Here is a 21,996-nt window from a genome sequence, read left to right as displayed (position 1 = left end):
ATAAAGCAATAAAAAAAGCACACTCACAAGGTGGATTAAAAATAGCTAGCACAGCAGTAACCCACTTTGTTGTTTATCAAAAGTTAAATCTTACATGGTAAGTCCTAGTGATGTGTTAATTTTTCAGGCTTCTGTCAGAGTGACGCTGACGACAGCCCCTAAAAAAAAAAAAAAGAAAAGAAAAGAAAAGAAAGAGAAAAGAAAAGAGCAGGGATAAAAGCAGTTGACCATTTCTGTATTTTATATATATATATATATATATATATATATATATATATATATACACACACACATATATATATATATATATATATATATATATATTTGTCTAATGGGACGAAAATACCTTCTTTTCTTCTTTAAATGGTATCAAAGGAGAGAATTGGGCTCTGGGTGCCGTGCCATATTGCTGTGATTTTTTTTTCCATTCTTTTCGATCTTGAATTTAAAACATAAAATTGGAGACGTTGGAGGCCTGGAATTATTCTACCCTTGTTCAATTAAATCATTATTATTATTTTTTAAGCATTACTCGTCTTCCTCCACACACTCTATTGATCTAGATTCTGTGTAACAAATGGTCTGGTCTCCCAACCACCTTGGAAATGTCATGTAAGCGTCAACAAAACTACTTAGTGTATGTTTTATAAAGAATTACAGCCTCCTCCGGATTACTCAGACTTTCATCTCGGGCAAGCCGGCTTGGCTACCTTGTGTCTCGATGGATGTGCGGAGGTGCTAGGACATGATTCAGTGACCCGCCCCGCTCCCCAGTTCACATTCGTGACAGCCTGCCATGTGCTTAGTCACCGCATTTCTGTCTTCCCCTGCACTATACGGGGGGTGGCTGTGCTGTAATTTAAGAGTGCCCAGTATATCAGATCATGACTATTTTCCCCCTTGATTTTTCTGATGGATCACGTTAGCAAGGCTATAGCTCTCACCTGGCAGCATGTGGGCATGAGGAGGCTAGGAAGCACAAAATGTTTCTCAGAAAAATATGTCGTTCGGGCTACGTACCAGGCAAAAGGGATAATTTGAGTTCTGCCTCTCTAATTCAAATTTGGGGATAGTTCAGCACCAGTACGGTCGCATTCCCGGCAATATCAGCGGTGGTGTTTATTATTTTGATTGTTGTAGCATTATCTCTATAGAACAATTTCCATAGTAAAATGTACATTCTGTGGCTCTATCGCTCAACTGGTTCATTTTTTTCCAGCAGACATGAATTGATGGGATGTAAGAGTGGCACGAAAATATAATGAAATGGTCAACAGGGCAGGTTTGAGGATCCTGTTGCCAGAATTAAAATTCCATGTCATTTTCTTACTTCCTGGGCGGCCTTCGCGAGTTATTCCTGGGCGGCCGAATAACTCCCTGCGCCTTAGTATCTTTATCTGGAGAATGGGGGTGCTAACTACCCCATATAATATCGTTGTTTCGAGGGCTGAATTGTCTTGGTACAATCCCTGACAGCACGTGTTGAATAAATATTATTTTAATTATTACAATAATTATTACTTAGTATAATCATTACTGGGGTGGTTTTACGCAGGTTACCCGCATCTCTCTGCTCCTCGTCTTTCTGATTTGATGACTGTGTGTTCGATGGGTGGATGGCAAGTTACTTTAGGAATGGAGCCCTCTCTGAGCTTAAAGAAACCATAACAATATACACTGATTCTGCGTAAGTAGTCTTTGATAAACCGTCCTAGTGTATGGGACAATATTCTATAGATCACTGATAATGCTTTTTTGGCAAATATCATCTGTTCCTTAATGGGAAAGAATCTTAAATGAGATGCTTTGTGTAGACATAGCTAGTGGAATACTGAATTTTTTAAACGTTTATTTATTTTTGAGTGAGAGAGAGAGTGTGTGTGTGAGAGAGAGAGAGAGAGAGAGAGAGAATGCGAATGCATGGGTGAGGGAGGGGAAAAGAGAGAGGGAGAAAGAGAGTCCCAAGCAGGCTCCACACTCAGCATAGAGCCTGGTGTGGGGCTCAATCTCACAAGCATGACATCATGACTGGAGCTGAAATCAAGAGCTGGCTGCTTAACCAACTGAGCCACCCAGGTGCCCCTACATGAATTTGCTAGTCACACTTGCTTTTCTACTCTTCCCTGCTCACCATCTAGCTACCTTATGGAATGGTACCAAAGACCTCTTTGAGTTGTAAGCATAAGACATAGGCAGGTTATAATCTGCTTCCAGAATTGTTGAAAAAAAATTTTTGGACTGTGATTCATAGTGAGGGATACAATCATTGTGACCCAGCATGTGCGCACATACATAATATACGTACATTGTGTTGAAGTGAATGTTCCACAGAATGCTAGTTCTCCTTCCCACATGGGATACACTCTGGTATTTTCAATTCCTTTCTTTGTCATTAAAAAAATTTTTTTTAATGTGTATTTTTTAGAGAGAGAGAATGAGCAGACTAGGGGCAGAGAGAGAGGGAGACGCAGAATCCGAAGCAGGCTCTAGGCTCTGAGCTGTCAGCACAGAGCCTCATGCGGGGCTCAAACCCACGAACCCTGAGATCATGGCCCAGGCCAAAGTCGGCCACCCAACCGACTGAGCTACCCAGGTGCCCCCTTTCTCTGTCATTTTTAAAAAGTAGTGCTCTAGACCAAAAGTTGGCAAACTTTTTCCTGTAAAAGGCCGGATAGTAAGTATTTTTGGCTTTGAGGACTAACTCCCAACTACTCAACTCTGCCACTGTAGAGTGAAGGGATCATAGACCGCACAATCAGATGAGCATGACTGTGTCCCCCAAAAGACTTTGCTTACGGGCACTGAAATTTGAATTTCATGTGTTTTTCTTGTGTGCGTCACGAAATAGGACTCTTCTTTTGATTTTTTTCAACCATTGACAAATATAACAATTGTTCTTGAGTGGGGGGGGGGCGGGCAAGATGGGTCAAGTAAAATGGGAGACATAGGCTTCCACTTACGGCAAGAACAAGTCAGGGGGAAGAGAGGTAGCTTATGGGGACCAGGGCCAATGGTATCGTAACGGGGACAGATGTGTATGGGGACAGATGTGTATGGGGACAGATGGCAGCTCCCCTCGTGATGCGTTGTGCACCTGAAACTCATGTAACATTGCATGTCAACCATACTGCAATTGAAAAAAAAAATTAATGTAAAAATCCACGGAAACATGGATGGAAATTAGATTCTGTGTTTTCAAAGCATTATTTTTTTTCTGAAATATTCAACATTGTCTACGAAAATTATAAAGCCAATGCAAAAAATTAGTGAGTATTAAAAATACTAACGTTAATGGGCATGAAACATTTTATTTAACTTTTTGAATCTACGTAAACCTTATTCTATATGTCAATAAAGTTTAAAACGACTGAAAAAATAGCCACCATCCTTAACTTGCAGGCTGTAGGGAACAGACAGTGGGCTGGATTTGGCCCCTGGGTCGGAGTTTGCTGATCCCTGTGGTAGTCCAGTGAATGGACTTGATGAACCCTAGTTTAAAAAAATTTTTTTTTCAACGTTTATTTATTTTTGGGACAGAGAGAGACAGAGCATGAACGGGGGAGGGGCAGAGAGAGAGGGAGACACAGAATCGGAAACAGGCTCCAGGCTCTGAGCCATCAGCCCAGAGCCCAACGCGGGGCTCGAACTCACGGACTGTGAGATCGTGACCTGGCTGAAGTTGGACGCTTAACCGACTGCGCCACCCAGGCGCCCCGATGAACCCTAGTTTATAGGACACTCTTCCTGAGTGTTTTCCAACGCGACTTTGAAGAGATAGTTGGGCAGGGGTGTAAACAGTTGCTAATGGAAAGCCAGCATCGTTGTTCAAGTGGATTTGTGAGACCCCAGAGCGAAAGAAGATGTTTACCTTTAGCAGAAGTTCTGTGACCCAGTGGCTTACCCCACACCCCATGACTGTGTAAAAGTGGTCCCATAAGGCTGCCACCTCCTGTTGTTTGACCACGGACACACTTCACAAAACATCTCTGGGACTTGGGTTCAGAGTGATATCCCGGTGGGAGCCCTATTTCAAAGCAGGAATCTGGGGAGTCACCCTCTTTCACTGCAGGCAAGCGTTATGCGTAGGGATGCACGGCACTCATGAGTGAGAAAGTTCTTTGGCTGTGAGTGGTGTCTCAGTTAAGGAACCCATTTTGGAGGCTCCTCTGTGCACAGTACTGCATAAAGCACAGGGACAAAGTGACAAACCTAATTCTGTATTCTTGGGGGGTTTACAGGTGAATTTGAACTTGGTTAAAGGCAACAGGTCAACACATACACACACACGCACACACACATACACACAAACATGGTCTCATTCAAACGGGAGCCTCAAGTGTTGCTAATATCACAATAGGGGTAGCAACGAGAATACCTACAAACATTTTACCATTTTGTAGTTTTCCTGTTGTTTTCACATAGGTCATTTTGTTTGATTCTAACAACAGCTTTGTGAGATGGAGTAACTTCTCTGAGGTCCCACCTTCAGTGAGGTGCCAGGCTGAGGATGCAGGTCTTAAGAATTCTTATGGTTTCCCCTAACAGTAGTGGAAATACTTTGAAAAGGAGGAAAGTGTCAAGTGGGTTCTAGAAAGTCTCATGGCCATAGATTCTCAAGAGAATCTGGAGATTCTCCAGGTGTACTGCAGGTGTATTTGTGTGTGTGTGTGTGTGTGTGTGTGTGTGCGCATGCACACCCTTACACAGGTAATGTTGATTTTGGAAAAGAGCACAGGAGTGGAAATATAAGTTCTGTGTAGGAGACAGCAAAGCCCTTTAAAAGGACCACCGATGGTTGCTGAATTAAAACCAACCAAGGAACCAACCCACCAAACCAATCAAATAACTCTTTTAAGCCCTGTCGCCCCAAAAAGGCAATTCCAAGTGAGAACCCTGGAGTTAAAATTCACCTCCTGGGGCGCCTGGGTGGCTCAGTCGGTTGAGCGTCCGACTTCGGCTCAGGTCACGATCTCACCGCCCGAGAGTTCGAGCCCCGCGTCGGGCTCTGTGCTGACGGCTCGGAGCCCGGAGCCTGCTTCGGACTCTGTGTCTCCCTCTCTCTCTGCCCCTCCCCTGCTCATGCTCTGTCTCTCTCTGTCTCAAAAATAAATTAAAAAAACATTAAAAAAATTAAAAAAAAAATTCACCTCCTAATAACCACCCTGGCACCAGCTTCCTGTCTCACAACTGTCGGATGGTCTACTGTGAAACCGTTCGAGTAACATAAAAAGTACCATCAAATCCTTTGACGTTGTGTCTGAAATTAGCCAGCAAATTAGGAAACAAGGAGAAATGTTGCTCACCTTTGGCCTGTCCCCAAACGATGAATTGAGTGCCAAGTCCCTTTATGATTCTGTTTTCTCCAGGAGAACTTCCATGAAGATAATTCGTCTCTGTTGAAAAAGCATTTTAGCAGCCTTGAAAAAGAAGGTTTGCGTAGTTCAAGAAGATGTAGATAAAGGGGGCCCCGTCACTTCAAGTTTTTGGAAGTCGAGAGGGCGCCATGGTTTCAACTCTATGAGTAGTGAAAAGAGGCGACAACTGACCTGAGGTCATGGCACTATTTCCAGTGAGAGAACCCCCCCCCCCCCCCGCGCTTCGAAAAAGGGTGCTGCACATTTAAAACTCCTATCTCCTAGTGCCTGGGGATTAAGTGTTCCGCACAGCCCCTGGAAATCTCTAATGTTAACAGGTTTGATTATTCTTGCCAGCATATGCCTACCTTCCACAATTTTGAAAACAGGGTCGAGTGAGTCGGTTGCTTTGTTTTCTGTTTTCTGTGTTTTGCAGCATGAGTCTATGAATTAATGGACGTCAAGTGCCGCTGACTTAGGGAGTTAGGGGTTTGCGCAGCGATGCCTAGGCGAGCGAGGCGCTTGGTTAGGTCCCAGCGAGGCCTTCCCGCCGGCCCCATCCCAAGTAACCTCCACCTCTCAGACACTCTTCAGTACATCTTCCGGTCTTAATTCCTTCATGTCCCTTACAGGAGCCTGATGTCATCTTGTTGATGCATTCTCTACTGCCTGTGTCCATATTGTCACTCCCGTGAGAGCACCCCCCCCCCCGCCCCCAGTTCTGCACGCGGGGTCAGCAAACCATGGCCCGAGGGCCGTATCCGGCCTGCTGCCTGTTTTGTGTGGCCCAGAAGCTAAGAATACATTTTATATATTTTTAAATGGTTGGAAAAAAAAAACCATCAAAAGGATAGTATTTCGTGACCTGTGAAACTTACGCGAAATTCAGGTTTCAGTGTCCATATGGAAACCTTTACTGGCACCCCGCCACGCCCATTCATTTATGGATTGTCTGCAGCTGCTGCAACACACAGACGCAGAGGTGAGGACTTGTGATAGAGACGGTCTGGCTGCCACGGAGCCTAAAATATTTCCTGTCTAGAGCTTTGCAGACAAAGTTTGCACACCCCTGCTGTGTGCCCAGCACCGTGCTGGGTAATGCATAAGCGCCCAATAAACGTGGCAGGCGAATGAACCAAGAGCCGAGTGTGGGGCACGTTATTTCCCCATGTCCCTTCCCTGCCCCTAATAAACAAGGAAAAGGAACAGATGACTTTTGACCGCCCCCAGTTCAGCAAACTTCCCTTCCCCAAAATGTCAGCTCTTAATCCCCTTAATAAAAAGGCCCGTGTAACCGAGAGAATACATTCAGAATCCTCCGCAGTACAAGAAGACGGTCTGAAAATAACAAGGGGAAGAAATGTACTAAACGCGTCTGCACACACACAAAGTTGCTAGGGAAACATAGCGGTTCCCTGCGAACACCCAGCACCATCACATTTATAAAGAATTGACAAGGGCTGACCTTTGTCTTCTCTTTTTCTGCCTGCTTTTACCAGGCACAGAAGAGCCCTGTGGCTTGGATGATGCTTTTGATAGGCAGATTTTTGGATTCTGCGCTGTCTGCCGGATGAGGGGGTCCTGCTTTACGGCTCTGCTAAGACCTAGAAAAATCTTTTATGAGTGTCACCTCCAGAACGACCCGGTCTATGCAATTGAAAGGTGCATTTTCACATTGGGATTTGGCTTCTATAGTCCTGAGGCGAGAAATGACATATTTTGTTGCATTATTTAAATATTCCTGCTGAACACCAAATTAAAAATATCCATTAAAGGTTTATTTGATATCTTCCTAATTATTGCCCATTGCACATTTGACAAATTCTTTACACATTTTAATAATTGCGACTTTCTTTGGAAGTGACACAAAAACAATTACTTTTTCGAAATTCCACTGTGTATATGCTTTTGAAACTACATAGCCATTAAAAACAGTCTGTCGAATTAAAGGTTGGGCAATTAATTAAGTGCAAATTCTGTAAAACTGGACCAAGGAGAAAATTCATCAAACCTATGAAATATGACCTATCTTGTCCAAAAGACAAATATGTTTAAACAAAAGATGAAAATTGATGACAAAATTACGGGTAGCAAAATGCACACAGAGCAAATATAAGACAGCTGTACTTGGTTTCTGCGTGTTGGGTTTACCCTTACAGGATTCATGATTCATTACCTTCATGGTCTTGTAAAACTTTGCGCAGTTAATCTCCAAAGTACTGTATCTGGAATAATAAAAGTTCTCAGGAAGAGCATGGAAGGCTGTTATATTAGCGATTTGCTGGTCTGTAGAGGAGCCTGATGAAATGCAACCCGGTTTGGGGACAGGCAGCCCAAGGGGTGGGCCCCCCGAGGAAATTGAAACCCGGGTTGCCCGCATGGGCGCTTCCTTCTGTTTCTCTCCTTTCGGACCTTCTGGCGTGGCCCTGCCTTCCTTCCTCACTCACATGAGTTTTCAGTATCAGAAGCCCTCACTGCACGTTCATCTAGAAAGGACTCTGCCCATGATAGGGCTTTGGCTCTTACCAGAGTGACAGTGCTTGGCTCTCACCATTGACAACTGCTGGGTGCGTTCGGAGCGTCCATCGGGGGCGACCAGGAGGCAGAACGGTATTTACACGGGCTGGGTCTGTAAGGGGCCCCGCACTCGTGCATTACAAGTTCTGGGTATTACACTCACTGAGCGTTCAGGGTCAAGAATCCACATCAATCCTTGTGTGAGGTGGACGGAAGAGGGAGGTGGATTTTCGGGCTGTGGGGATTGTTAAGGATACAAGGCTGTTATTTCCATATTAAAATGTAATGGTCTCATTAAAGTTAAAACCACTGTTAAACTTGATTGAGTAAATTAGTTAATTAACCATAGCATCCAGAGCATTCCTCCGGGGCATACCTCTATTCCTCAAGATGCTGAACTCAGCTCAGAGTATCTTATCCAGGGTAGTATGATAACACTCATCGTGGACTGACTTATGGCAGAATCTGTTAAAAAAAAGAAATCAAAAGCTACAAGGTGAGGGTGTTACTCGGTGTTAAAGGAATATGAAAATAGCCTCCAACGAAAGAATTTTATTTTTATGCTGAAATCTCTCAAGATTTTCTTGATTAAAAAAAAAGCACCTGATAAGCAGTTTGTGGAGTGTTTTAGCCAGCAGACTAGAGGGCTTTTTTCTTCTTGATTATTCTGCCTCACCTTCCTTCTCTTTGCTTGAATATCCAAAGATATCTCTGTGGGGTCAGACAGAACTTTTCCAAAGCTTTTTTTTTGGGGGGGGGTTGTGTTTAAGTAAGTGGCTTTTAATCAGGGTTGCAGTGAGTTTTTGTGGGTGAATGAATGGATGGGGCAAATTTAGGAGACATCTCAAATTTGCTGTTGCAAGCCTGGTCTTGAAATGTCAGTTCTCATTGGGTTGGCTACCCATGACGCAGACGGCCGAAGGAACCATTGAAAGAAGTTCCTGAAATTTGATAGCAGTCAGCCCAACTCCTGGTATGTCTTAGTTTCTGCAAATATACAATAATCATGATAAGCAACTACCTCCTCAGGGTGTCGTAAGCATTAAATGCGGGAATACATGTAAAGTGCTTAGAATAGTATCAGGCATATGAAAATTCCCAGTAAGTACTGACTCTTATTAGGGTCACTAGAGTCAGTAGAGAGAGGAGGGTGGACAGGGATGAAGAATGGTCCAGAGGCAATGTGGCCAGAACATTTGCTCTGCTCATCACCTTCCAGATAGGCTTTTTCTTGGGTGCTGTGTGCACATAAAGGGGCCAGGGAATCAATCTCCAGACACTGAATGGCCAGGAAACCTGGGTTTTATGTGACCTGTCTTTTTTACCTGCTCTCCTTGAACATAATGAATGGCCTAATCAAAGCCTGGGAGGGAGCGGTATTTGGGGTAGGGTCCTGCAGATGCGGATATGGAGGTTGACTCTCAGAAAGACAAGTCTCGTAAATCCAACGCGTAGAGGGGTCCGCAATGAACAGTGAACCAGAACCTGGACGTGACTGATCTTCTCACTCCATAGATACATATGGTGCCTATTTACAGATTTAAAAAATATTTAAACAACTTTTCATAACTATTAAAAAATAGAATTTTCTAGGGGCGCCTGGGTGGCGCAGTCGGTTAAGCGTCCGACTTCAGCCAGGTCACGATCTCGCGGTCCGTGAGTTCGAGCCCCGCGTCGGGCTCTGGGCTGATGGCTCGGAGCCTGGAGCCTGTTTCCGATTCTGTGTCTCCCTCTCTCTCTGCCCCTCCCCCGTTCATGCTCTGTCTCTCTCTGTCCCCAAAAATAAATAAATGTTGAAAAAAAAATAAAAAAAAAAATAGAATTTTCTATCTCCTACCCATTTAGGTTCCCCTAAAAAGGAGAATTTGAAGGATTTGAAAAGCAATTGTTGATTTTTGCTGTTAGGGCAGGAAACATCGTGAGAGGTTTGAGAAGGGGACACAGAAAAGGGAGGGAAACGTATGAAACGGTTTCCAAAAAGTCAACCAGGTCAGATGAATTATTTTCTAAAACTACAGGTTTGGAACGAAAACCAGATAGCAGGAAACCTGCTAAAATAAATGACAGACCTGTAAAATAAATGACGGCCTTTACCAGGCGCTAGATCACGTCTCTGTCACAACCGTGTGATGAACGGGCTGGTGTTATCCCCATTGTGCAGGTGGCAAAACCAAGGCACAGAGGTTACAAGACTTGCCCAAGGTCACCAAGCTCCCACGCGGCAGTGTTAGGATTTGAAACGATACAGTCTGGCCTCAGAGCGCATCTTGTTACCCCTCTGCCCCGCTGCCTCGGTTTCAGTGCCCCTCGCCGAAGGTGGGAGAGCTTCTTAAGTCCCGGTGCCTCGCTTGCCAGTGTGGCTCAGGGGTCAGACGGTCTTGGCTGTTAGCTCTTGCTCTTTAATTATTCTATGTGTGGTCTTGGAAAAGAGTATTTATCTTCTCGGAGCTTTCATTTCTTCACCTGTGACATGAGTCACCGGGGACTATCTGCGGGTAGGTAGGAGCTGCCTCCCTGGTGTCTCCAGGGCTTACCTTGGAAGCACTTTGCTGTTGAGAGGAGACTCTCGGCCTGCTGGTAGCTTCTTCTTTCAAGCATCGGCATCTCTGCTTGGAAGTTCTCTCTGCCCAGCCGGCAGTGCTGGAGGTGATGCCCCCAGGCGCGACCTCTAAATCATGGGGGTGGGAATTGATGGATAAACATCTCACATCCTCACCACCCCCCCAGGGGGACGACACTGTGTCCCATACATCTCTCGGGGTGGGGGGGGATCCTGAGTTAGATTCGGCTCCAGACACCCCCGGTGGCAACCAGCTTATTAAAGCACCCTTTATGGCTTTCCTCCCTTCCGCAAGTCCCCCTCCCAAGCCTTCGCTAGATTCCCGCCCTAACTTCTCAAATAAATGCCTTCTTTCCAAATCCTTCGAGTTCCCCTTCCGGGAGAACCCGAACAAAGGCACCAGCTTTTAGGTGGGTTAGGAGAATTCAGCGAAACAATGTGTGTAAATAGTGGACGGCTGGCATGTTGCAAATGCCCAAGTTAGCCGTCTGTCTCATTATGTATCGATCATGATTTCATTATCGGAAGATATGACTGAATTGAGAAGCTGTCATAAAGAGTCTGCCTCCCTTTTCTGGATGCTTGACGGCTGACAACTTTTAAAACTCACGTAGCCTTTTTCTCCTGCCCCACATCTGGGCAAGCGGATAAGAAAGCCCAGGCGATCCCTACTTGGTTGCCGGCAGGAAGCTTAGACCACACATGGGAACCCTCATGGAGATCACCTCTAAACCACCACAAAAACCCCAAATCACGCTCCTTTCTTTGTTCTCCCAAGGCCTTTTGGACCTGCTCCGAAGCCTCCCCTGCTCACCCAGAGAGCCTTATTATGCAAGTAGTAAACCTTTTCATACGCGCCTGATACGTATGCGGTGTCGTCAGTCTTGACATTTGAACCAGATTTTAGGTGAGCGTCCATCCTGTTTCTGTGGAGTGGCCACAATACAAGCAAGTCTAGTCCTTACCACAAAATGCACCACAGCACTCCCTAAGAGAACAAAGACATCTGGGAGGTTTAAACATTGGTGTTATTTATTCAAGGAGGGGTTCATGGGGGCAGTGGCGAGGGTTCAGGGCAGGGGTCTGGAGCTCAATGGCAGAGACTGAAGGGATGAGTCATGGAAGGCTGATGAAGGTCGAGGCATCGATCCGCGGAGAGTGAGCTCACCATTCCCTTCTCAACAGCAAGAAAAAACAGATCTGGGATTCATACACAGCTTTTGCTTGAAGGAAGGTGTACCTTTTTGACAGTTGCAACACATTCATCGGACACGGACACGGACTGGGATTTCCATGAGGAGCCTTGGTGTTCCAGGGCACAATCTGCATTGAACCTTACAGGACGGAAATTTATTTGGGGCTTAGGCCAATGGACAGGGTAGAAATACTGATCCTCAGAATGCAGCAAGACCATAGATGTTCTAAATTCATATCCCATCGTTTGTAGAAAAAGAACCTCCATTTCGGTTTTCATAATTTCAGACCAGGTTGCCCCAGTCCAGGGCACTGAATCAGAATTATATAACTTAGGTCCTCTTAGGTCCTCACCTCTCCAGTCAAGCGTTGGCACGTGTGTGCAAATTTAAAGGAAAGGCTGTTTGCTTCATGATCGTGTGATCTTTAATTTTAACCTTTAAATTTAACAAACATTTCATCCTGATAACTTCTTAATGGACAACGAGGGAGAATTCTTTCCAAGACTGTAAAAATCTTAATTTCACCCTATAGGTTTGTTTTAACTAATAAAAAATTCTGCTTCGTATAAACATTTAAATGTGAATGATGTTAGTAGTCAAGGATACTGTGCAACTAGTTGCTGGAAACATTATACAGATTTATAGATTTCGTACATTTCTGCACATTTAAAACATGAATGAAGTTAGGATGTTACAAGTAGACTTTTTATTTCAAAAATTGCTTTAAAACCAAGGCACTCCTTTATACAAAACTTACAGAGAGAGGGGCGCCTGGGTGGCTCAGTCGGTTAAGCGTCCGACTTCGGCTCAGGTCACGATCTCGCGGTCCATGGGTTCGAGCCCCGCGTTGGGCTCTGTGCTGACAGCTCGGAGCCTGGAGCCTGTTTCAGATTCTGTATCTCCCTGTCTCTCTGCCCCTCCCCCGTTCATGCTCTGTCTCTCTCTGTCTCAAAAATAAATAAACGTTAAGAAAAAAAAATTACAGAGAGATTGCTCATGAGAGAGACACAGGTGACATGGATAGGCTCATGGTTAAAATGCAATCACAACAAAGAAGTATTTGGCAGGAGGAAAAAAAATATCAGAATCCCAAGATGTTCGAATTCTGGCATCCTTGCTGTAATCGACAGTGCTCGCTGGGGAGACAAATTAGAGCAGGTCTCTTGTTTTTAATTGGGAAGAGAGTGGGCATGGACTGAAATAAAAGTAGCAGAATGTCATTCCCTCTGCGACAAGTGGGTGCCTGTGTTCACCCTTGTTCCCTTGGAATTCCCATCTCCTACACGCCGGTGGCTCCCCCTGAGAAGCTTTAAGTCTCAGCCTGAGGGATCACTCTCCCCACGGGAATGTGAGCCCGTGCTTGTGGGCGCAGTTGGTAGATAAATATCTGAGCCTTCTTGCCCTTATGTAGGAGACTTCTGGGTTGTGTGCCGTAAGTCTTCCCAAAGCCCTCAGTAGGAATGAACCCCAGTTGCTCACAGCATCGCTCATTCATTCATCCTTTCTGGAAGGGCTCCTACCCATTGTTCACTGCCTCATATTCCCCTTCATCATGATCCTGGGATCACCCTCCAGTCCTTGTCTTTCTGGGGGAACCAACCTAAGATAACTTCCAGGAATGCATTTGTCTGGTGTCCATTTTTTGCATCCATCCCTCCTTTCCTTTCTCCACCTCGTATTTTTATTATTTTTTAAATGTTTATTTATTTTTTTGGAGAGAGACAGAGAGAGAGAGAGAGAGACAAAGACAGCATGAGTGGAGGAGGGGAAGAGAGAGTGGGAGAGAGAAAATCCTAAGTATGCTCCATGCTGTTAGCACAGAGCCCGATGCAGGGCTTGATCCCACGACCTTGAGATATCACAACCTGAGCTGATATCAAGAGTGGGAGACTTACCCCTCCGAGCCACTCAGGCATCCCTCCCCCTCATATTTTTAGAATTTTTTAAAAATATAATTTATTGTCAAATTGGCTTCCATACAACACCCAGTGCTCATCCCAACAGGTGCCCTCCTCCATGCCCATCACCCACTTTCCCCTCTCCCCCCGCCCCCATCAACCCTGTTTGTTCTCTGTATTTAAGAGTCTCTTATGGTTTGCCTCCCCCCTTCTCTTTTTGCAGCTGCCCTCCTATTTTTAATACCAGCTGTGTGCGCAGTGTTGGTGGAGGCTAGGAAGCTTCCAGTCAAGTAGACTCTAGTGAGAGAGACAGATGGGATAGTAGATACCGAGTTCAACCTTTGGGAATTCAACGAACACGAAGTATGAAAAGTAAGAGACAGAAATAATGATTTCAGTGGCTGTTATTCCACTCATAAATGCAGACCCTAGCTGGAATATGAGGTGGGAAGAGGAAGCTGGGGTTTTCTCAGGAAGCCTCGGGTTGTGTGTACCTCTCAGAGAACATCTCCTGTTGAGTGCGATTTCTCACATCTAAAGATCCAACATGCTTCTGTTTTTCTTGCAATGTGGTCTTTAAACGCGAGCCAACTACTTTATGAGGGGCCTAACCGAAGGCACAGTGGTTTTTTTCCCACCACGGGAGGGAAAACTAGCTGTGACGGTCCGGGCGAGACTGTCTGTCCCTCTGTATCACGGGACCTTCGTAAGGGATTTTGAAAGCTATTTTCTCCTTACATAATCTTTGCTCCAGGCTGATTTTCCAACCTGATTCTCTGAAGATGTGACTCCACCCTTGTCACAGGGCAGCGTGGTGGATGTTTTCGGGTAGGCCTGTGCTGACACACGCCTGCAGACCCGTGGCCCCTGGTCAGCCTGGGGAAGACGTCTCAGAGCAGGTGGAGTTTGGACGGAGTCTCTGAACCAAGGAGCCATTTGCCTAGGGTTTGGCAGAAGAATCTAACGCAGCTCTTAAAACTTTTACCGCACAGTGTCGGCTTTGCCTTCCTCAGTCCCTCTACCCAGATCTTGTGGATTTCACCGAGATCTTGTGGATTTCACCGCCAGCAACATTGTAGACCGTCTGTGGCGCGTGGCTTGGAGACGATGAGACAGAGATTCCCCCAACCAGAGGTTCATTTCAGACCTCTGATACGTGGACAGAACAACCCGGTGGGGCACTTTCCTGCCTGGCTGTCGTGTCTCCAAAAGATGTGTTAGGCATGTCAACCTTCAAGCCTGGATTCTCTGAGAAGCAGACGTGGGGCAGGGTGGACACACATGAGCTCACTGGGGGAAATTCCTACAGAGGACAACAGGAGGGTCCTGGAGAGATGCGGGGAGAGCCACCAGCCTGCGGGAAGGGTCTGATTCAGGTGAAGAGAGGTGGGACGGAAGCTTCTAGTGAGTAGTGCAGTTCTGAGAACGTTCGACAAGGCTGATGAGCCGCAGCGGCCTGGTGGGCGAGGACCAGTCTCCTGGCCTCAGTACCCTGGTGCCTCAGTCACGGCTGGGAGCAGCCTGCGGGAAGCGTGGCCTCTGTGAGAACGTGGTGGCGGGTCAGAGCACAGGGTCTGGGCTTGCTGGTCAGTTGTGCCCCGCTGTCTGAGAGGCCCGACTTCACGGCCACCGTGATCGGTGCTCCCCCGGCTGTGGAACACCTACCACAGAGAGTACTTGAAACAGTTTTAGGTAGGGCGTTGAATTGTTTGGTATTGAGATTATTCTTTTGATAATTCTCATTCATTCTGGTACATGCAGGAGAAAGACTCAGGTGGATGTTATCGTTTTTAATCCCCCCCCCCCCTTAGCAATAGGCAAGCCTCAGGCTTATAAACTTTAGCAAGTTACAGCATCCAGATAACACTGAATACTTGTATTCGCTGTTTTGTTTTCATGGGTATTTATCATCCTGGGGGATTTCAGTGTATCTCCATTTATGGCTGATGATACTGATTTTCAATTTCTCCTATTCAACCACATTTTTTTTCTTTAAAAGTAAATCTAAGCAAATAAATGGTAATCAACTTAAATAAAATGGGAAGTAACTCAGTGGAGAGCAGGGGGTCTTGGGGAGGGGTGTGTGGGGGGGGAGCTTATGGCGTGTTTTACAGATGCCTGCAGTTTGGATAACCTTGACTTAGGTCGGGGTTAAGACCACGTAACTTGCTCGGTCCGGCTTCTCTCAAATTTTCACAGCAAATGGCTCCCCGCCTCACCATTTTAAGTTATGCCCTTTTCAGTCTCGATGGGGTCACTGAAGGGACTGTCCGGTTTGCCAGTGTTTTCTGCGATCTCGTGGCTGGAGATGTTCACGCTGCTGCTCATCCTTTAAACAAATCCCCAGAGGACACATCCAGCTTGAATTTAGTTCTAGGGGGATCAAAAGTATTGTCTCTGAACGAAGGTGTATACTTTTTCCTGTCAGAAAAAGACAAGTATACCTGTCAGGATGCTTGCCTTACCTTCTAGAATCCTTAGGGCTGAATTTACTGCTTTTCTGTTCGCATCTGTTTCGATCTGGCATCTGAAAGCACACCCTCTCTCTAGGTCCTTCAGAGGACTCTGTTATTTAAAAAGATCTGCACAAGTCTCTCACGTCCCCGTGCCCTACCAGATGGTTCCACCCATGGCCACGCGGACTGGCGACCTGCCTGTATCAGCTAGAAGAAGCAAGGTAGCACTCCGATCATAAACCAGCCCCCAATGTTAGTGACCTAAAAACAACAAATGTTGATTTCTTGCTCAAGCCTCATGCCTATTTCAAGTGAGCTGGGGGCTCGTTCTTGAATCTCCTCACTGAGAGAGCCTCCAGACAGAGCCTTTATTACCTGCATGGTTTTTGGTTGTGAGGCCAGGGGAACAAAAGAACATGGGTGTTTATTCATATTATTCAGAAGGCATCACCAGAAAAGGGACGGAGGCCACGTCCGTTCGTATTCCATTGGCAAAAGCGAGTGTTGGGACCATGCTGAACTTGGAGGAGGTGAAAATAGGCACTTCTACCATTTTCCTGAAAGGTGGGGCACTGATGCATTGGTGAGTAGCCCTCGATATTCCCACACTGCCATACCTTTCCGCAGTCCTACGACCACCTCTTGATATCTCCGAGGCTTCCCGAGTCAGCCTTTGCTCCAGTCCATTTGTCTGACACGACCTGTGTTTAGTCATTGCTCTTCCTTCCTGTGATTGTCATCTAATCTTACTGGTGGTATTTTAACTCACATTGGACAACATCTGTGGTCCCTTGTTCCCCCAGTGCACCATTCAAGCAATGTTTTTGTTTGTAGCGGAGTTTTATTGCTGGTTTGGGGGGCAGTCAAGGGAAGTTACAACCCAGGGTAGCAAACGGCCTCAAACCGTTGAGTGTATACTTTGGGTAATTTGTTATTTTTATTGACTTAACTGTCGTGTCTCTGGTGCCCAGAACAGGGTATGGCACGGAACAGGGGCTCAGTAACTATTTGGTGAATGAAAGCGTTCACATTATCCTGGACATTAAAAAATAAATTTTTTTAATGTTTATTTATTTATTTTTTTTGAGAGAGAGAGAGACACACAGAGTGTTTCGGGGGGAGGGGCAGAGAGAGAGAGAGGAAGACAGAATCCAAAGCAGGCTCCAGGCTCTGAGCTGTCAGCACAGAGCCCAAAGCGGGGCTCGAACCCACAAGTTGTGAGATCATGCCCTGAACCGAAGTCAGATGCGTAACTGACGGAGGCACCCAGGTGCCCCATCCTGGACATTTTTAGATCTTTTCCTGTCGCGTGGAATTTCCCGCAGGCTGACACCTCCTGAATGCCTCGCGTGTTTTCTGGAATCTCCTTCCATTCTGCTTTTCTTTACATTATATCTTTTCTTTTCATTCCAGACTCCTCACCTCACGGACTCTAGATTTGCCAGCAAAGGGTCATCCTTGTTCATCTTCTTTTTTATATTAAAGTATTTATCCCTTCCTATGGTTTACTCCAGACTTCCATACTATGACCTGAAAGGTCCCAGGTTTATGCTCAAAGTATCCTACCAAAGAAGTTTCCTAGGTTAAAAAAAAGAGGGAAGGGACCTTCCAAGGGTGAATTACATCACATGCCTTGAAAGCAGACATGATCACAGTCATTGCTTATTGTCAATACTATTCATTGTCTTTCTGTTAAAGTATATTTTAATTTGAATCGCTTGTGCCAAGATTTTTTGTTTTTCAGAGCAGGTGCATGTATCAATAAATAGTTCATTCTTTTTTATTGTATTCTTTCTGCTGTGTGGATAATACCACATTTTGTTTTTCCATTCACCCGTTGATGTGCATTTGGGTTGTTCTCATTTTTTGGCTATTGTAAACCATATCGCCATAGGTTTTCATTTTTCCTTAGAGGGGATTTGCTGGATTATATGATAAGTGTATGTATTCTTCACTTGTTGAGAAACTATAGGTCTGTTTTCTAAAGTGACTGTGTCATTTTACCTTTCTACCAGTGGTATTTGAGGGTTCTAGGTGCTCTCCATGCTTACCAATTCTTGGTATTGCCAAACATTTATATTTTAGTTATTTTGGTGGATTTATAGGAGTGTCTATCCTTTGCGATTTTGATTTGCATTTTGGTAATGACCAAGGATGTTACATACATTTTCGTGTATTCCTTGATTATTTCTATGTTTTGTTTTCATGAAGGGTCTGCTCAACTCTTTCACCTGTTTGTTTTTCCACCTGTTTGTTTTCTTTTTATTGAGACATTGTTTGCATATTCTGGACACGGGTCCTTTGCAAGATGTATGTTTTGCAACTATTTTTCTCTAGTACTTTATTTTTTTCTTTCTTGTACTTACTTGGAGTTTAATTTGCTCAGCTTTTTCTAGCTCCTTAAGGCAAAACTTAGGTCACTGATTTTAGACCTTTCTTCTTTTTTGATGTCAGCAGGGAGGACTACAGATTTCCCTCTGAGCCCTGCCATAGCGGCGTCCCCCCAATTTTGATATGTTGTGTTTCATTATTGATTTCTGATTTAATTCGGTTACGGTCAGAGTACATATTTTGCGTGGATTTAATTTCTTAAATTTCTTGAGACTTTAAAAAATAGGCTTTTTAAAAATAGTTTTAGATTTACACAAAAATGGAGATCAGACAGAGAGTTCTCATATCCCTTACACCCAGTTACCCCTATCCTATTATTACCGTCGTATATCAGTATGGTATGATCGTTACCATCAGTGAACAAATATTGATACGTTATTGTTAACTGAAGTCCGTAGTTTATTTAGATTCCCTTTGTTTTTATCTGTTGTTCCTTTTCTGTTCGAGGACCCCATCCAAGATGCCACATTACACTTGGTTATCCTGTCTGCTAGGCTCTTCTTGGCTGTGCTAGTTTCTTGGACTTTCCTTATTTTTCATGACCTTAAAAATTTTGAGGAGTACTGCTCAGATACTTTGTAGGATGTTCCTTTATTGGAATGTGTCTTGTGTTTTTCTCATGATAAGACTGGGATTATGGGTTACTCAGAGAAAGATGACAGTGACAAAGTATAGTTTTCACAATATATCAAGGGTATATGATACCCATGGTTGACAACTGTTGATGTCAGTCTTGATCACCTGGTTGGGGTGGTGTTTGTCAGGGTTCTTCACTATAAAGATACCCCTCTGATTCCATACTTTATACTTTGGAAATAAGTCATTATGCACAGCCTACACCTAAGGAGTGGGGAGCTAGATTTCCTGCTTGTAGAAGTCTCGGTTAACTGAGCCTCCCTCCGTATTTTGGATATGTCATTCCAGTATCTTCCGGCTTCCATATTTCTTACGGGAAGTTAGTAGTTGGTCTCATCTTTGTTCCTTTGGATGTCACATGTTTTTCTCAGGCGCTTTCAAGATTTCCTTACGGTTTCTGGTGAGCCATTTTCATTAAGCAGGGGAAATGTGTTACTTCTTCCAGAAGCTGAAGTTCCTGTCCCGCTCGGGCTAAACAGTGGTGATGATGGTAGTGAAAAATGTGTAGCCTCTAAGTCACATTTAGAGGTATCACTAAGACATAACAGTTACTAAATGATGTTGTGGTTTAATTTGGCCACTTATTGATTTAGTTGAGTTCTCTAGAAACTTCTAGCTGAAAAAAAGGTGAAATTGCTACAGGTAAATTTGGGTTCGTGTACCTCTAGGATCTCTCCTTTCTCCTTCTACTCCCTGAGTAATTTTGTCGGCATTTTGCAGAAGCTTGCTCGAACTTTCACTTTAGTGTCTGGGTTTGGGTCTCTTACAGGTTGGTATATAGCCTTGACATTTCCAGAAGGCATGACCATCATGTGAAAACTATTATATATGGTGGGGAGGAGGGGAAGACTTTCTTATTTTGATGAAACAGTTCTGAGAATAATCTTGTTGCCCACTCAAACCCATTGTCACGGTTTTCTTGTTGGGCACAACATCTGTTGGCTGTTATTGGTTCCCTTCGTTCTTAGAGGCACCACGAACAACCTGCCACTTTGATGACAGCAGAATTGGATAGCAAGAGAATTCTATTAGCGTTCAATCTCTGATGGTAGCAAAGTCATAGAGAAAATAACTGATACTGATGGACAACCTACCATCTGTCAGATGTCATAGTAAACCCTTTACATACTTTTCTTCTTTTTAAAAAAATTTTTAATGTTTATTTTTGAGAGAGAGAGAGAGAGAGAGAGAGAGAGACAGACAGACAGACAGACAGCACGAGTGGGGGGAGGGGCAGAGAGAGAGGGAGACCCAGAATCCGAAGCAGCTCCAGGTTCTGAGCTATCAGCACAGAGCAAGCCGCGGGGCTTGAACTCGTGAAGTGCGAGATCATGACCTGAGCCAAATTTGGATGCTTAGCCAATTGAGCCACCAGCTGCCCCCTTTTCTTCTTCTTCTTCTTCTTCTTCTTCTTCTTCTTCTTCTTCTTCTTCTTCTTCTTCTTCTTTTTTTTAAGTTAATTTATTTTGAGAGAGAGAGAAAGTGAGCGCAAGTGGGGGAGGGGCAGAGAAAGAAGAAGAGAGAGAATCCCAAGCAGGCTCCATGCCGTCAGCACAGAGCCATTCATGGGGCTCAATCCCATGAACCATGAGATCATGACCTGAGCCGAAATTAAGAGTCAGACGCTTAACGGACTATACTTTGGTTCTTTTTAAATCCTTAACACAATCCTTCCAGGTAAGTATTAATATCTAGTATTCATTATTTTCATAGAAGTTAAATTTTTTTTTCTATTTTTTTTTCTATGCAACTGATGTATGGCAGCTGGTGTATTTGGCATCGCAGAAGGTTTTCTTATGTTTGAGCCCCAAGTGTCTATTATTCCTCTGGCCACAGTTTTAGTCAGTAGTGGTCACGTGACCTAGTCTGATCCCATGAGAGTCAGCCCCAGAACTTTCATCTCAATTGTTGGAGGGAGAGACATTTTATTTTACTGCTGGCTTTGACCATGGGAGAATCTCACCCTATTGATGCTAGTGGCCATGTTGCTACCCCACAAAGCCAGAAGAAGAAAACCTCGCTGACAGCACAGGGATATGGAAAGAGTCAGGTCTGGGTAAAATTGTTTAACTCTTGGGCTAACTCATACCTGAGGACAGCTACATCTCTATCTTTTAGTTACATGAGCCAACAAATTCTTCTTTGGCTTGAATCAATATGAACAGTTTTCTGATGGTTGCAAGTGAAATGGCCCTGATTCATACAACCTCTTTCTCTCTCCTGCACTGAGCAAAGCTCAGCAAAGGCTTCTTTGGAAGGCAATTGCGCTGGATAAAAACAAAATATTTAATTTTTAATTTAATTTAATTTTAATTTAATGTAATTTAATTAATATTTAATTTTTAATGTTTAATCCTGCAGTTTGAGGACTAAGTGTCCTTGGACCAGTCCTGTCCTCTTCCTGGGCTTTGATCTTCTCTTTTAGGGAATAAATTCATTTCTCTGTAAGTGGATTAAACTCTATCTCTTATGGCCCCCCTTGGTCTAAAATTCTCTGATTCTGGGAAGTACTTATTTCAAACTGAAGTGTTATTGACTTTAAGATTTAATAGCGGTTATGAGATTGAGGTTTATTTTTTTTTTACACTGGGTTTATTAAAAATGTTTACTTATTTATTTTGAGAGCGAGAGAGGGAGTGAGCCGTGGAGGGGCAGAGAGAGAGAGGGAGACAGAGAATCCCGAGCAAGCTCTGCACTGTCAGCATGGAGCCCAATGCAGGGCTCAAACTCATGAACTCTGAGATCATGACCTGAGCCAAAATCAAGAGTTGAACGCTTAGCCAATGGAGCCCCCCAGGTGCCTTGAGGTTTTCCCTTTTTAAGCTTAGTTTTTTGAGAGAGAGAGAGAGAGAGAGAGAGAGAGAGAGAGAGAGAGAGGAAAAGGGAGAGAGAGAGAATCCCAAGCAGGCTCCGCACTGTCAGCATAGAACCCCATGTAGGGCTCGAACTCACGAACCGTGAGATCATGATCTGAGCGAAAATCAAGAG

General features: G+C 44.5%; 1 long non-coding RNA gene across 5 annotated transcripts in view; it reads left to right on the top strand.

The window, feature by feature from the left end:
• Positions 1 to 21,996, top strand: part of LOC111559754 — a 496,575-nt gene that overhangs the window by 71,651 nt on the left and 402,928 nt on the right. The window lies entirely within an intron of this gene.

The sequence above is a fragment of the Felis catus genome, chromosome A3 (genome assembly GCF_018350175.1).
Source record: "Felis catus isolate Fca126 chromosome A3, F.catus_Fca126_mat1.0, whole genome shotgun sequence".
NCBI lineage: Eukaryota > Metazoa > Chordata > Mammalia > Carnivora > Felidae > Felis > Felis catus.
The sequence above is the reverse complement of the archived record's forward strand: the minus strand, read 5'-3'. Positions and strand labels throughout refer to the sequence as shown.